The following is a 16,166-nucleotide window of genomic DNA, read 5'->3' as shown; positions in this document are numbered from 1 at the left end:
TGTCAATTCTGCACATTACCAGAGCAACGATTCGTATATGCCAGTTGTCACTTTTGTATATAGGTCTGATATTCCATGTTGCTCTCCAATGGCGTATTTTGATTCTTATTTTTTTACCTCTTCTCTGGGATTCTTTGTAGTAATGACATGGATCATCTGCCTAGTGAGTTGTTGGACATCCTAGTCTCTTAATTCTTCCGGGTCGTTGTTCAGTCTTTCATTGATGACTTATTAAAAAGATTTGTGTTTATGCGGACTTATTAGGCTTAACGCAGGCAATAATACCCTTACGAACCCCTATTTTTTTTTTTTAACAGGCGTAAAAGATTGTTGGTTTAACACTTTTTAACGGACATTTCCGCCTTCTGAGAAATAACTGGACAAAAAAATTCTTCACTTTAACACACCCGAATATAAAACAAAAACAAAAACGTTTCATCACTTCTCGCATATTACCCAACCTCCTGCATTGTTCGCATCCATCCAACATACATACGTACGTACATACAGGCGGTATTATAACCAGATATAATTTCGGTGTCATTCGATCCCCGTTGAGTTTCTCTTTCGCAAAATATGCCTTTGTGCGATTAATTGACAGTTCGTTTCACAACAATGGCTGCTTTTTTGTTTTTTGTTGCTTTTTTTTATCTCGTTTGATATACACTCGTTGCACTCGTCGCTCTCATAAGCAGCACCAAAGAAAATAGGGGCCAGCTGCCCCGGAGTTTGTACGTTGCATGAAGTGAAAGTCAAAACGCCGATCGGATCGATGTGGGTGTACTAGTATGTATGCCTATGTCTGGTTTTAGTTTTTTTCTTTTTATTTGATATTGTGGTTACTTACCGGATGGCGCTTTAGAATGTTTAAGCGATATGGCCGGTCTTTAATTTATCTATTATGCCATTTATATATTTTTTTATTAGTTTGTTTATGGTAATATCTTGTATGAGCTACTACAGCTACGGAAACGTTTGAAACCTTCTATGAAGAACTTTAGACTCTAGCATGCAAACTCACTTAAGTATTTTTTCTTCATTTTATTTTTTCCGGCCACCTGCTTCGTACAATTTTCCAGGCAGGTGAATTTATTGTAGAAAAATCAAATTCAAAAATTTATTTCAGGCTTTAGTATTTATTTAAATTTTTCAGACAGCTGAAGTCTATTTTGTATTTTAGCAAAGTGTCCTGAAGTAGCATTAAAAATGCCCTGTACTGATTATTTTTCTAGAGTGATGTAATTTTTTAAATTTTCCAGGCAGTTCGTGTCTGCTTTGTAACTCATACCAGTTAGTCAACGAGTATCATTAAGGGCCCGAAATAAGACCAAAAATAGCTTTAACTTGGCTTCCAGCCTGGTGAAATTAGTTTTTATTTTGCTTAGGCAATTAAACTCTCCTTTATACCTATTCCATTACGTCTAAAAATATCATGTTGTAGGGGCCTAGAATGGATTTCAAAATTACTTTATTCTTTCTTTTCCTTTTCCTTCATTTTGTAGGTAACAAAGTAAATATTGTTAAGTTACAAGTGCCTGCAATAGAATTCAAAATGAGCTCCAGGTCGATGAGTAAATTTTTGAATTTTAAAGATTGTTATATTCTACCGCTTCTTCCAGATTGATTTTGTTATCAAATTCCTGGATAAAATAATATTACTCTAATAAATGACGCTTAAGGAACTGATAACAGTCAAACACATTTCTTTATGACTCCGAATTTGTCTTAACTTCCAGGCCTTTATGAGTATTCTTTTGTATTCCAGATGTTTCAAGTTATTCTCGTAAATTTCGGTAATTGACAATAATTTTTTATTTATTTTAAACAGTTGAAGCAAGTTTTAATTTTTTTTCAGGCATTTGAAGTAATGGTTTTAAAATATTTTTCAAAAAATAGAAATTTATTTTTCACCGTATTTTTGGCTTTTTTGAGTAATATCTTATTTTATTAAATTATTAATTTAACGTAATTTTATATGTTTTGCAAGCAAAGACTAATTTTTTTTGGAGGAGGGTTTATTGATAAAATGATTTAATAGAGGATTAAAGGAGCCACCTTAAGTAACTAAAATTAATAAATCTTTAATTACGAAAAAAAAATGTTTAAGAAATTTACATTACGTTCATTATTAGAGGTTAATTGCAATGCAATTTTTATTATTTATTTTTTAATTTAATCTTATTTGCTGAATTTCCTTGTTGATCAACTAAAATAGGTGATAAATTTGAGAGTTGAGTGAATAATTTTTAATTTAAATTTTTTTCATATTACAATATTTGCTTTTGTTTTAAATTTAAAATTTATGACAATTTTTCAAAAAATCTTTAATTTCCTATAAAATATTTTAACCTATTTTGCTTAAGTTTTTGTTTATTAATTCATAAATAATAAATAAACATAATTATAAATAATAAACATAATTAATAAACATTCTTTTACATCTTAATTTTAATGTTTCGTTTACTCTTAGCCACTTTTAACCAAAATATTGAGTATTATCTAAATATAACGATAAAAAAATTGTGATATTTTTAATATTGTATTTTAAACGATAAAAAACTAAAAAGCGAGTAGCTTTTTTTTATAAAGGAAGGCATGGTGGCCATAGCGACGAATTCGTGGTTCAAGGTTTTTGAGACAAACGGGAACGATCTGAAATGAGATGTATTGTTTTTGGAGGTGGTACTCAAAAAGTGTTTGGGCTACAAGAAACGTTAGTATTTCAAATTAGTCCTTGAAAGATTCTACTGATATAAAATTTATTTTTTGAGCTCTATTGGCTCTAGCTCAAAAAGTGTTGAGAAGCACAAAGCTTTAATATACCAAATAGTTCCTTGACAGATTCCCTAAATCTTGGTGTGAATAGTCTGCTGTACAAAGAACCGTAAAAATAATATGTCGTTTTAAATTCACACATTTAATTTTGGCCATTTCTAGTGGGCTTTCTGCCATTGAATTCGGCACTCATAAGTTTGACCCAAATGTATCAAATAGATTCATTTATAAAATTAACCCCATAAATACAAGATCAAATACAATGTTTAATGGTGCTGAAACACAGGTCAGAATGCTAGAGATTTTTGTAATCTTAAGCAATTAAGCCTTAATCTGATCTAAAACACTCGATTGCCTGTCTTTCTCTCTCTGATTCAATAATTTGTAAGAAATAAAATTATTCTTTTAAGAAATTAAACTTGTACCGGATCAGCTGATCGCGTACACTCGACTGCCTGTCTCTTTCTCTCTCGCTTTCGAATTCAACTGTCTGTAAGAAATAAATATAATCTTACAGGCGATTGAGTCTGAACCTTATCGAGTACACTCAATTGCCTGTCTTTCTCTCTCTGAATCAATTGCCTATATGAAATACAGATATTCTTCTAGAGAGTTATACTTAAATCTATTCAGTTGCTCGAATATATTCGACTGCCTATCTCTCTCTTTCTCATTCTAATTCAACTATCTGCAAGAAATAATTATATTCTTACAGGCAATTGAGCCTGAACCTCATCGAGTACAGTCGATTGCCTATCTTTCTCTCTCTTATTCAATTGCCTATAAAAAATAAAAATATTATTCTAGGAAATCGAACTTGAACTTGATTAACTGGTCGAGTACATTCGACTGCCTGTCTCTCTTTCTCTCGCTTTTTAAATCCACTGGCTGTAAGAAATAAATATTATCTTACAGGCAATTGAGCCTGAACCTTATCAAGTATACTCAATTGCCTGTCTGTAGTCCCAAAGAAAAAAGTCTAGTGGGGTTAGGTCCGGAGACCGCACAGGCCTTTCGATTGCACCACGTCTGCCAATCCACTTTTCTCAAAAATTTTCATCAAGCCACTAGTTTCTCCAACTACCAAAGTGTAGTGCGCGTGAGCTCCATCCTGCTGAAAATGTATATTATTTTCATTCAATAATATAGCACCATGTTGATCTACTTGATTTTCCATAGATTGGATGATGGAAGGGTATATTGCATTTTCTAAAAGGCTTAAATAAATTTCGCCAGTTAAATTTTCTTCCAAAAAAAATGGCTCGATTATTTCATTCCTTTTTCTTTTCCAAATTTTACAATTTTAAAATGATAAAGTATTCATTTAAAATACCAAAGTTTGGCGTAAATAAAATATTCATTATTTCTTGACATTTTCACTAACTCTTTGCTTACACATTTACCGATTTCATTTTTTTTGGTACCGTTGAATAGAGAATTTTACGATACTCCTTACTATCATGTATCACACGATGGAGGTTCCCATTTGACATATTAAAGTGAGGTTAGCTGGAGGTGTGGAGGTAATCGACAAAACTTCAGTAAATGCATAATTAAACGTCGCCCTGTATATCTAATTTGACGTTTTTTTTTTTTTTTTTTAAAGAAAGTTATTAAAGATGGATTGTTTTGAAATGAAAGCACTGTATAAGCATCTTTTCATTTGGTACAATGTTTCTCATTATGTTGTAACCTTTGGTTTCTAAATTTAAAAAGTTTGGAAATTATATGGAATGTAATTTTTTTTTTCATTTAAGTTGCAAATTACTCCTTAATAATCAATTCTTCAAAAGAATTAATGTTATGCAAAGTACCTAAATTAAACTAAAGAAAACTGACTTGTAATTGAGCATTAATTAATACTTTAACTGTATGCGAAAATTTAACCTTTGTAAATGTGCCAGAATGCATGATTTTATTTATATTTTTGTAAATCGAGATCGAAACGTCGACCAAAATCGATAGTTTTTTTGACCTATATCCAACAAAAAAAATTAAGCAAGTTCCAAAAAAGTTTAATAAAGTAGAACGATACATTTTTGGCCTACCCAGATATCACAACGGTGACATCTTAATTAGTTTAATAGCATTTCTACTATTTTAAGTTAAAATTAAAATAATAGTTTTTAAATATTAATTTAACAAAGCTTATATTTAAACATGTGCATTAAATTAACCAGTTTAATATTTTGCGCTAAAATAAAAAAATCTGAGAGAATATCTAAATTATTATTAATGCTTAATCAAAGTTTGAATCAGTATACAAAAATAGTTTGCTTAAATTAATTATTTCTTTAATTTTGAATGGAAATATGTGGAAAATGTCTACTTATGCCTTATAAAACGAAAAATTTTAACATGTTTTTAAAGTGTAGTCAATAGTCAAATATGAGATTTTCTAACAGTTTTTTTTGTTGCATTAACTATTATGTGCAACAGCAAGTATACAGGGTTTTTTAAACTCGACCCTTAACATGGAGATCTCGGAATCTATGAGAAATACGAGGATCCTTAAATTATGGAAAATTTGAGAATTTTTGAGCTTAATAATATTCCATTTAAAGAAATTTAAAATTCCGAATGGTTCTGAATATATTCGAAAAAAATACGAAATTTTGAAAAATCGATTTTATTTTTTTCTGAGCCTATTTCGTATCTGATTTTAAAATAATTTGCACTTTTGCATTTTTTCGTGCTACATGGTGGTGTTTTTATAATTTTAATACAACGTTTTGTCTTTTGCCAACCATCATCAACTTTGTTTTTTTTTATGGGCGCCATAAGCATAAAGTGACAAGACAATATTTAAAGAATAAAAAAAGTTTTCAACTTTTCCTCAACTTAACCATCTTCGTATCTCTTATAGATTTCGAGATCCCCATATTTAGGGTCGAATTTGAAACACCCTGTATACTGCTACAAGACACAATGCAGGGAAGAAGGGAATAGGAAGAAAGGCAAAAATTCTGGCATCGTAATATACCAGAGTGGACAGGAATGAATGTTGAACTGTTCCATGTAGCATAAGACAGGGACGCATTCAGAAATTTGCTCGCCAACCTTCAATAAGAAGACGTCATCAGGAGAGGAAGTCTAGATCACTCAAGCATTTGGCTCAAAAAAAATAGGGGTTCAATATTGGGCCCTAATAAATCCACACCAAAAAAAAAGTTTCCCTTTATTAAATCTTCAATCAGAGAGCAAAAAAAAGGTGAACATAATAAATCCGAACCCCCCGTATGTAATTAACCCGTCCCTTGTCAAAAAATACAATATTGAAACAATCGTCGGACACGGAATCTCGCAACAGGTGGAACGATAAAACGGCGGATCGCCCGCCGACCGGCTCCACGTCCGCCATCTTGGAAATCGGAAAATGGCGTGAAGGCAGCTACTTATGGTCGCGTGATCCTACAAGGGTTAATATGTTGTAAAGTTATCACTTACCTGTGTAATATACTTTTGTTGGAACCGAACCAAGGAGGGAGAGAGAGCGGGGGGGTTCTTCGAGCTTTTTCTAAAGCGTGAGTTGTCTTGTTAACTTGTATTTTATCGATTCGTTGTTGGTGGCCCGAGGATTCTTTTATTATCCAGAGATCGACCGAGACACGATAAATAATTATAAGAATTTTCATAGTCCTTATACCGATCTATTCTATAACCTGAAACAGCTTCTAGGATTATATTATGGTTTTAATAATAATAATAATAATAATTACCGTTGTGTAATTCTCAAAAACTTATTTTCCACAATCAACAAAAAAAGGAACCGGCCTAGAAACGATGGCTGAAATGATATGGAAGATAGCACTCTTTCATGACTCCACTTTCCCCTACTTACATATATTTTACCCATTTATAAAATAAAATAACCATTACCATAAAATACAACTTCACTAACTCCAAAATAACGAGAGAACTTCCTAAAAGAGAACTATTTTATTTAAAACTTTTACTCGTATATTAAGATGCTTAGAAAATCACGCATACATGGATACAGATATGCGCAGATCTGATTCTGAATTGTCTTAAATTATCACAGGAAATTTATTAATTTTAATTAAACTTTTGTACAGCATAAAGTTGACTAGCTGACTTGTATTACATCTACCTGCTAATGTAAAATCTGTACGTTTTCTAGGGCCATAATTGCGTACATCACCAAAAAACTTGAAATTATCACATATACAGGTGATTATCACATATTTCAAATTGAGTGCAAAAATTTCAAGGGCGTATTTACCAGCCAAAAATAAGAATTTTTTTTCATAAAAACGTATGTCCTAACTTGTTTCGTTTTCTAGTAGTTTCCTGTATATTCAGGCAAAAGATCTTGTAAAAAAAATAAAAGTAATAATTCTTTGATTAACAGAGAACATACGCAGGACACTTAATATACTGGATTCCACTGGATAATAACAGGTATGTCATAAAATCAGTGTCTATTTTAATAATAATGTTAATATTAGTCATACAAAATAATAATAATAATATTACAATTTGTAAATTATAAATGGCTAAATTGAAACTCACTTCCTAGCTTAACCAAAGAAATCAAATTAAGGTAATTACAAAAGATTTTAGAAATATATCTCTGTTAAGAATAAATTATTAATATTTACTTAGGTTTCCTAAAACTAGGATAACTTAATTAAAATATAATTTTAATAAAAAGGTTTTTGATAAAAATATGAATTTGCCTATTAATTAAATTCATAATATTGTTTGAAGAGACTGGCACTAAAAACACAGCAGTAACCATTTTTGTTAAATTCGTGTACACTACTGGCTAATTTCTTTATTTAGTTTCGAAATACCTTCGATACGAACATAGAATAGAAATGTATAGGTCAATGCATAAGTTAAAGAGAGAAGGATAATACTTCATTAATTCGTTTCATGAGATGCTAAAAGGGGAAATACAACATGTCTTAGAAACTATCAACTTAGAGTTTTATTTCTAGGTATTCAAATTTATTTTTATTCCAGGCTTTTAGACACATTTTCTTCCAGGTATAAAAATAACTATGTTTGGAATAGTTTTCTCAGGTTCGTAAACATTTGACGCAGACACATCCAGGCTCCATAATTTTTCATTAATCATTTAAAGTAGATTTGCATTTTAGTCCAGACATTTAAAATGAGCTATTAAACTAAATAAGCCATTTTTATTTCATGGCTTTAAATATCTTGGAATATGTGTTTGCGTCAGTTTTATGGTCTTAGGGGACTTTTTAAAGGTTCCAAGGATTTTCAAAAATCATATAACTAACTCATTTATAAGGTAATCCACCTGACTAGAAAATTACTATGAAGCAATCATCGTATCCATTTAAGTTATGCATAAACTGGCATCTTATTGTGTCTTTTCAAAGGCAATAAGTATGAAATTATTATCATTTATTTTTTTGTTACATGTATCAATAGCTATTATAAAGCCAATTACATATACTAACATAAGATACCATAAAATACACCTATGAAATAAATAATAAAAGAAATATAAAAGAAAATAAATATACAATAAACATATCATCACCGAAATTACGTACAATTTTTACTGGCCAGGTCAGTTCTGTTTCAGTTTATCAAGTGTTGTCTTAAACTGATTCACACTAGGTTAATCAACGTCAATATCAGCAGCAAACAATGTTAAAAGATTGACAAAGTTTATAAATGGAGAAGTTTTATTATGGTTGGTTCGTGGATAAGCTACATAAAATAGTTTTGGATGGCGAGTGTTCATTCTGTTACAAACAAAAGGTAACTAACTAGGAATCTCAGGGCAATCTATTTTGTTTTCCAATATTTTAAAAATTCCTAACAAACGATTATTATTACAGCCTCTCGGGAGATATATATCAAATTTCCTGAGATACATGCCCTTTAAAAAACCTTGTTTGAACCTCTTCAATCATTGCTATTCAGGCATTGTACTGGAGGGACCAAATAATGGATCTATATTCCAAGATTAGTAAAACCAACTTGTCCCGAAGATGAAGTCTGACTTTAACACATAACTCCTTGGTGGTTCTAGTAATAAATCCAGAGACTTTTTGAGCATATTCTACTTTAGATTAAATGTATTCAAAAAATGAAAGAGTGGGATCAAAAATTACTTTCAGATCTTCTTTGAAGTTGTTTGCCAATAATGTATGTAAGGGTATCGGCTAGCAACTTCCATTTATATAGTCTTCTATAATATGTTTAATACTACTAGTTCCTTATTTTCTACAAATGTCTTAACCTCTCGTCTCTATTATTTCCTTGCCCTAATACAAACGGTCCCGTGAAGGCTTTTTTCAATCCCATTCCCAATTTGGCATTAAAATCGCTCATTACGATATTTATTTCATGTTTTGGGTGTCATTCGACTTCCCCTGCTTCTTTTTCTATAGTGAAAGCGTATATTTAGACTATGTTCATATTTACAGTATGAGCTTTTGCTCGGGGCAGCATTACTCTGTCAAACAATTTCCCGATTTGGTATACCTGAAATAAACTGTTAAAAGAAATAAATAACACAAGCGTATTTAAACAATCGCTACTGAACATAGGGCTTACATAACTAGAAATGTTAAAGTTTCCTAGAATAGTAAATTCTGAATTTTATTTTTCTGTGAGGTTTGCCTCAATATTTCCAATAAGAAGGGTTCATGTAAATTACGACCACTGTGAGGTATAAAATACACTACAATGTCATATAATTAGGAAATAGCAACCAGTAGCATTCTAATACATAATGCTTCCTTCTCTGAAGCTGTCTTTAAATGCCAACAAGACGTCACCTCTCTTAGATATTTCTTATTATTTTACTTTTATCCTTTCTAAAGATACAAGCCCCCATTTTCCCATTCCATTAACAACGGTTTTCTAACGAAGATCAGAACAATAGAGAAGTTTTTTATTAACTTTAGTTTTTCAAGAATTTTTTTGTATTTTCAGGTTTTATAAGCGATTTCACTAACTCAGTTGTCAGCTAATTCACGAATTTGAAGAAATACTGCAAAGCAATCACCATACCCAATTAAGTTATGCATAAATTGCCATTTTATTCTGACTTTTCAACACAAATAAATATGAAATCATTTACTGAACTCTTATATTGCCATCAGATTTAGGTACCAAGTCCACGCTTTTCCATTTCATTAACAAGGCTTTTCCAACGAGGAGTCAAGTTCAAGGCCAGTATAAGTTTCTCGTAACGACAAAAATCCCACGCACCTTAAGCTGAAGAAAATAGCGTTCTGTATTGTCGTCGGGGTCGGGCCCAATTTCAATTCTCATTTCTCAATGCAAATGTCCCATCAGAGAAAGACATATAATTGAGATTTATACGAAAGGGTTTATTTATGGGCACGCGGGCGCAAAAACTTAATAGAACGTGGGCACACACCGACGTCAGACACAATGCGGCACCACGACACCACACTGATTGTGTGCCTTATTCAATTTACCGATTTTTCCTTTTATTTATTTATTTTTTTTTATTTCTTTCTTCTTATTCTTCTTCTTCTTCGCCGTTTGTATGGGTATAGTGAAAATAAGGGCGTGTTGTATGTAAATAATTGCAATTGATATATGACAAGAAAAAGGGCTTTGGTTACGCCTGATGGTTTTATTGCCAATCGTTTTTGCTTTTTACTGGTTAGAGGAAAATTGCTGTTTTTCTTTTCGGTCGGCACCTAAATTAAATAATTAGTTTCCTAGACAGTCAAACAGTAACTAATTCTCATTCCTATTTCATATGATAAAGTATAGTAAAAAAAACTTACAATTTGCCATGTAAATGAGAAAACTATACCAAAAAACATATTTTTTATAAGATCCATACAGTGATTTAGTAGTTTTTTTCACGTCTTAAGTTTTTTATTTAATATCTTTTTTCTTTTTCAGGTAAGCTATCACTATTCAGTCCAGTAAGAGGAGTATATTTAGTGAGTATAAAAAATATTATTTTTTTTTGTATTTTGCTAAAAACTTAAAAAATTAACTGAAAATATTAATATTATTATTACCCGATTTTCTTTAGTACTTGTATCTGGGAAAAGTAAATTTGATCCATCATTTACTGAGATGCTGTATATATATATGAGAAATTTAAAACAGAGCTTTTTCTTAGACTAGTTAACCTGGAGACATGAAATTTGGAGAAAATGTCTTCTTCGCACTTTTCGAATGCTGTACAAAATAGTTTCCAAAAATTTCTGATTTAACTAGGGTAAGATATGGAAAAACCTAATCCTCAAGGGATCTTACACTTCTCCACTGGTGGTAATTAGTGTTTCTCTTAGGCTAGTTATCCTTAAAACTTGAAATTTGAAAGAGAGCTTCCTTATATATTTTTCTAGATCTGTGCAAGATAATTTCCCAAACCTGGCATAAAATATAGAAAATATCCTTCGTTTAGGAATTTTGGACCAGCCACTAATTCTACTTAATAATTTTCTTAGACTAGTTATACATTAAATTTTGATGAAATGTTCACGCTTTGAATGCTGTACAAAACAGTTTTCAAAAATGTTTGTTTCAACTAGGGTAAGATATTCAAAAAACTGATAATTTTCCTCCTATCTCTAGAGAGCTCCTCTATACTTTCTTCCAGTAGTGTGTAAGTTAGTTTCCTAAAATTCCTCTTCCAACTAGAATAAGACCTAAAAAAACTATTCTTGTCTACGGAAATTTAATTTAGCCACCGAAGGTAACCTGTGCTCCTTTTAGACTAAATAACCTAGAGTCATTTGCATGAAAGCTGTCCCTTATAAACTTCCAGGGTTTCGCAAATTTATTCTTTGCAAATTCTTGACTTAACTAAAGTAATAAGCCTAAAACCTTTTTTATCCACGAATCTTGAACTCGACCACTAATTATATTTAGTGTTTCTTCTAGGTTAATTATCCTGAAAACTTAATCCTGAGAGCTCATCATTACTGTACAAAATAATTTTCCAAAATACCTATACTAAGTAGAATAAAAAGTAGAAAAACATTCTTGCGTAAGGATCTTGGACTCAGTTACTCACGATAATCAGTAGTTCTTTTACACTTATAAATCCGGAAAGTTGAAATTTAAAAGAAAGCTTCCCCTTACAATCTTTTAGGGCTTTACTTAATGTTTCCTCAAAGTGTTTGTCATAACTAGAGTCAAAAATAGAAAAAGCCCTTCGCAAATGGATCCTGGACTAGACCGCTAATAATAATTAGTATTTCTCTTAGACTGTTTATTGTAAAGTCTCTAATATTTACAAAATTTTAGAACTTTGTTTTTTTTGAGAACTAAATTTTTATTTTTTTAAGAAAAATACAAAAAAGTATAAATTGTATAAATACAAGAGTGTATATAAAATTTCTTACAAAATATATTCTATGAAAATTAAACAAGTGTTAAGTAAAAAAACTTGTAATAAGGGTTTGCTTCTTCTTTTTTTGTTTCAAAAAAGTAAGAAGGTATTAAATTATATAAGTATAAGCGTGTAAACAAAATAGGTGCCGTGGAAATCAAACCTAAATGGAACATAGGTGAAACAAATAGTTAGTTCAAATTCGAAAAAAATCAATTTTTGGTACGGGGGGGTATACCCTGAAAATGAAAAATCTCAAACTTTGGAGGTCCATATCTCGGCTTCTGTGGGCCCTATCGGGAAAATTCCAACGGTTTTGACTTAGTCCTTCTGAATCCAACGAGACCATCCGCAAGGTCGTAGCTCCCATACTAGCTGAGATCTCGCATTTTTGTGGCCCATTTTTGGGCTCAAACACGGGGTCGAAAATTGACTTTTTCCCGAATTTTCAAAGTGCTATAATTCCACTTGTTCTGGTCGAATTTCGCTATAACCCGGTGTTTTCGTAATGTAGGTGATGGGAATAAGCCGCTGATAGGGGTTTCTATATCTATTTTCGGGTTTAAAGAAAATCGATTTTTCGCATTTTCAAAGTGCTATAATTCCCTTAGTTTTTCTCGAAACTCATTATAACCCGGTGTTTTCGTGTTGTAGGTGATGGGAACAAGCCGCTGGTATAGTTAGTTCAAATTCGAAAAAAATCAATTTTTGGTGAAAAATTCGATACGGGGGGGTATACCCTGAAAATGAAAAATCTCAAACTTTGGAGGTCCATATCTCGGCTTCTATGGGCCCTATCGGGAAAATTCCAACGGTTTTGACTTAGTTTCGTCCTTCTGAATCCAACGAGACCATCCGCAAGGTCGTAGCTCCCATACTAGCTGAGATCTCGCATTTTTGTGGCCCATTTTTGGGCTCAAAAACGGGGTCGAAAATTGACTTTTTTCCGAATTTTCAAAGTGCTATAATTCCACTTGTTCTGGTCGAATTCCGTTATAACCCGGTGTTTTCGTAATGTAGGTGATGGGAATAAGCCGCTGATAGGGGTTTCTATAGCTATTTTCGGGTTTAAAAAAAATCGATTTTTCGCATTTTCAAAGTGCTATAATTCCTTTAGTTTTTCTCGAAACTCATTATAACCCGGTGTTTTCGTGTTGTAGGTGATGGGAACAAGCCGCTGGTATAGTTAGTTCAAATTCGAAAAAAATCAATTTTTGGTGAAAAATTCGATACGGGGGGGTATACCCTGAAAATGAAAAATCTCAAACTTTGGAGGTCCATATCTCGGCTTCTATGGGCCCTATCAGGAAAATTCCAAAGGTTTTGACTTAGTTTCGTCCTTCTGAATCCAACGAGACCATCCGCAAGGTCGTAGCTCCCATACTAGCTGAGATCTCGCATTTTTGTGGCCCATTTTTGGGCTCAAAAACGGGGTCGAAAATTGACTTTTTTCCGAATTTTCAAAGTGCTATAATTCCACTTGTTCTGGTCGAATTTCGTTATAACCCGGTGTTTTCGTAATGTAGGTGATGGGAATAAGCCGCTGATAGGGGTTTCTATAGCTATTTTCGGGTTTAAAGAAAATCGATTTTTCGCATTTTCAAAGTGCTATAATTCCCTTAGTTTTTCTCAAAACTCATTATAACCCAGTGTTTTCGTGTTGTAGGTGATGGGAACAAGCCGCTGGTATAGTTAGTTCAAATTCGAAAAAAATCAATTTTTGGTGAAAAATTCGATACGGGGGGGTATACCCTGAAAATGAAAAATCTCAAACTTTGGAGGTCCATATCTCGGCTTCTATGGGCCCTATCGGGAAAATTCCAACGGTTTTGACTTAGTTTCGTCCTTCTGAATCCAACGAGACCATCCGCAAGGTCGTAGCTCCCATACTAGCTGAGATCTCGCATTTTTGTGGCCCATTTTTGGGCTCAAAAACGGGGTCGAAAATTGACTTTTTTCCGAATTTTCAAAGTGCTATAATTCCACTTGTTCTGGTCGAATTCCGTTATAACCCGGTGTTTTCGTAATGTAGGTGATGGGAATAAGCCGCTGATAGGGGTTTCTATAGCTATTTTCGGGTTTAAAGAAAATCGATTTTTCGCATTTTCAAAGTGCTATAATTCCCTTAGTTTTTCTCGAAACTCATTATAACCCGGTGTTTTCGTGTTGTAGGTGATGGGAACAAGCCGCTGGTATAGTTAGTTCAAATTCGAAAAAAATCAATTTTTGGTGAAAAATTCGATACGGGGGGGTATACCCTGAAAATGAAAAATCTCAAACTTTGGAGGTCCATATATCGGCTTCTATGGGCCCTATCGGGAAAATTCCAACGGTTTTGACTTAGTTTCGTCCTTCTGAATCCAACGAGACCATCCGCAAGGTCGTAGCTCCCATACTAGCTGAGATCTCGCATTTTTGTGGCCCATTTTTGGGCTCAAAAACGGTTTTTCGCATTTTCAAAGTGCTATAATTCCTTTAGTTTTTCTCGAAACTCATTATAACCCGGTGTTTTCGTGTTGTAGGTGATGGGAACAAGCCGCTGGTATAGTTAGTTCAAATTCGAAAAAAGTCAATTTTTGGTGAAAAATTCGATACGGGGGGGTATACCCTGAAAATGAAAAATCTCAAACTTTGGAGGTCCATATCTCGGCTTCTATGGGCCCTATTGGGAAAATTCCAACGGTTTTGACTTAGTTTCGTCCTTCTGAATCCAACGAGACCATCCGCAAGGTCGTAGCTCCCATACTAGCTGAGATCTCGCATTTTTGTGGCCCATTTTTGGGCTCAAAAACGGGGTTGAAAATTGACTTTTTTCCGAATTTTCAAAGTGCTATAATTCCACTTGTTCTGGTCGAATTCCGTTATAACCCGGTGTTTTCGTAATGTAGGTGATGGGAATAAGCCGCTGATAGGGGTTTCTATAGCTATTTTCGGGTTTAAAGAAAATCGATTTTTCGCATTTTCAAAGTGCTATAATTCCCTTAGTTTTTCTCGAAACTCATTAAAACCCGGTGTTTTCGTGTTGTAGGTGATGCGAACAAGCCGCTGGTATAGTTAGTTCAAATTCGAAAAAAATCAATTTTTGGTGAAAAATTCGATACGGGGGGGTATACCCTGAAAATGAAAAATCTCAAACTTTGGAGGTCCATATCTCGGCTTCTATGGGCCCTATCGGAAAAATTCCAACGGTTTTGACTTAGTTTCGTCCTCCTGAATCCAACGAGACCATCCGCAAGGTCGTAGCTCCCATACTAGCTGAGATCTCGCATTTTTGTGGCCCATTTTTGGGCTCAAAAACGGGGTCGAAAATTGACTTTTTTCCGAATTTTCAAAGTGCTATAATTCCACTTGTTCTGGTCGAATTTCGTTATAACCCGGTGTTTTCGTAATGTAGGTGATGGGAATAAGCCGCTGATAGGGGTTTCTATAGCTATTTTCGGGTTTAAAGAAAATCGATTTTTCGCATTTTTAAAGTGCTATAATTCCCTTAGTTTTTCTCGAAACTCATTATAACCCGGTGTTTTCGTGTTGAAGGTGATGCGAACAAGCCGCTGGTATAGTTAGTTCAAATTCGAAAAAAATCAATTTTTGGTGAAAAATTCGATACGGGGGGGTATACCCTGAAAATGAAAAATCTCAAACTTTGGAGGTTCATATCTCGGCTTCTATGGGCCCTATCGGGAAAATTCCAACGGTTTTGACTTAGTTTCGTCCTTCTGAATCCAACGAGACCATCCGCAAGGTCGTAGCTCCCATACTAGCTGAGATCTCGCATTTTTGTGGCCCATTTTTGGGCTCAAAAACGGGGTCGAAAATTGACTTTTTTCCGAATTTTCAAAGTGCTATAATTCCACTTGTTCTGGTCGAATTCCGTTATAACCCGGTGTTTTCGTAATGTAGGTGATGGGAATAAGCCGCTGATAGGGGTTTCTATAGCTATTTTCGGGTTTAAAGAAAATCGATTTTTCGCATTTTCAAAGTGCTATAATTCTCTTAGTTTTTCTCGAAACTCATTAAAACCCGGTGTTTTCGTGTTGTAGGTGATGCGAAC

The 16,166-nt window shown here is 33.2% G+C and overlaps 1 protein-coding gene across 2 annotated transcripts in view; it reads left to right on the top strand.

The window, feature by feature from the left end:
• LOC126738989 (cadherin-related tumor suppressor) overlaps positions 1 to 16,166 on the top strand; it is a 452,924-nt gene that overhangs the window by 136,841 nt on the left and 299,917 nt on the right. The window lies entirely within an intron of this gene.

The sequence above is a fragment of the Anthonomus grandis genome, chromosome 7 (assembly GCF_022605725.1).
Source record: "Anthonomus grandis grandis chromosome 7, icAntGran1.3, whole genome shotgun sequence".
In the NCBI taxonomy this organism is placed as follows: Eukaryota; Metazoa; Arthropoda; class Insecta; order Coleoptera; family Curculionidae; genus Anthonomus; species Anthonomus grandis.
This window is presented reverse-complemented; position numbering and strand designations above follow the sequence as displayed.